Here is a 1,651-nt window from a genome sequence, read left to right on the forward strand (position 1 = left end):
ACACGCGCCTGCGCGAGCGCCGGGATTTGATGCAGACGCCCGCGACCCCCAGAGTTGCACTCTACTCGCTCATGCAGAGGTTAGCGGACCCCAGTCCTGGGGGGTTCTGCCCAGGGTTTCTCAACGTGTCAAGTCAACGCACTTTGACTTTGGGGGCTGGATAATTCTTTTGTGTGGGGAGGGGCGGACTCCTTGTGTAGATGTTTGGCGGCATCCCTGGCTTCTCCCCACAAAATGCCAGTAAAACCCTTCTCCCGAATCCACTCACCTAAATTATGACAATCAAAAATGCCTTCAGACACTTGTCAGATTTTTCCTGAGATGGGAGTGGGGAGATCCGTTGAGAATCTCCTTTGCGAACCTTGAAGAGCCGAAACTCCACAGAGGCAGCCCTGTGCTCTTCTCCCTAAATCCCCACAAGAATGCTTCTGTGGTGTTTGTATTACTTTGTTCCCGGGTTGGTTACAAATTTTAATGCCTGAGGTAGTTCGTTTTAGATTTATTAGTTTTTTAGTTAGTTTCAGTTATTTTTAATTTTTGTTTCGTTATTTTTCGTTTAACTTTTACTTTTATCGTTTTCTAGTTATTTAATTTATAGCTTTAAGTTATCTGTTTATAATTATTTTGTTTTCAAGGTTATTTAGTTTTGGGGTTATTCATTTTGTTTCTTACAGTTATTTTAAGAGTTATACGTTTCCAAATGAGCTCTAGAATTTTTAATTCTTTACAATGATTATCTGAGTTATTTACTTTTATAGTCTATTTTTTAGTTATTGGAATTTTCAAGTTATTTTTAGTTTCTTACTTGACTACTGAAAGTTTTAAAATTATTTTAGAATTACTTATTTCCAGAAAAAGTGCTTTTAGTTATTTTAGAGTTACTTATAGTCACAGTTATTTATTTTCAGTTTAGATTTGGGGTTGTTTATTTTTACATCCATTTATTTATTTTAGTTATGTGGTTTTAAATTATTTCAGTTGTTGCATTTTGAGGATTATATTTCCTGAATTTCTTATTTTTGGAGATTTGGACATATTTAGTTTTGGCTTATTTTCAGTAACTTAGTCTCTATTTCTTTTCAGTTACATCTTTGCCATTTAATTTTTTTCTGTATTTTTGCTTATTTTCAGATTTATTTTCAAAATTATTTAGTATTAGAAGTATTTACTAGGGGATCCAAACAAGAGAGAGACACAACAGCAGTTATTTCAACAGAGAGAATTTAGTATAAAGAATTATTATCCAGCTATTGGAGATTTTAACGGGGGGAGGGAAGTGATAGTGTGAGATCATGGAGATATTCACCTCGAGGAGCAGCTACCAGCCCACTGGCTGCAGGAGCAAAGGGAAGAGGTTGGAGATGGCCCCTGGTCTGAGGGGGAGGTGCTGCCCCACCGGACAGGTGTCCCAGGAGGCGGAGGTTGGTCGGAGAGCTGGATGCAGAACTGCACAGAGGGTGCTGCCAGCTGGTCCTGGAGTCTCTGAAGAGGGGTGAGGGGAATGAGGCTCGTTGTGGAAGTGCTGGGAAAATGGCAAATGCAACTACTGGAACCAGCTGTTGCTCTCAGGGTGAAGAGCAGTTGCCAGGGGGCAGCTGGCAGGAAGTCAGCCCACAAGGTGCCTCTCCCCTCCTTGGTCCTCCCATCAGTC

The sequence above is a fragment of the Suricata suricatta genome, chromosome 5 (assembly GCF_006229205.1).
Source record: "Suricata suricatta isolate VVHF042 chromosome 5, meerkat_22Aug2017_6uvM2_HiC, whole genome shotgun sequence".
Classification (NCBI taxonomy): Eukaryota; Metazoa; Chordata; class Mammalia; order Carnivora; family Herpestidae; genus Suricata; species Suricata suricatta.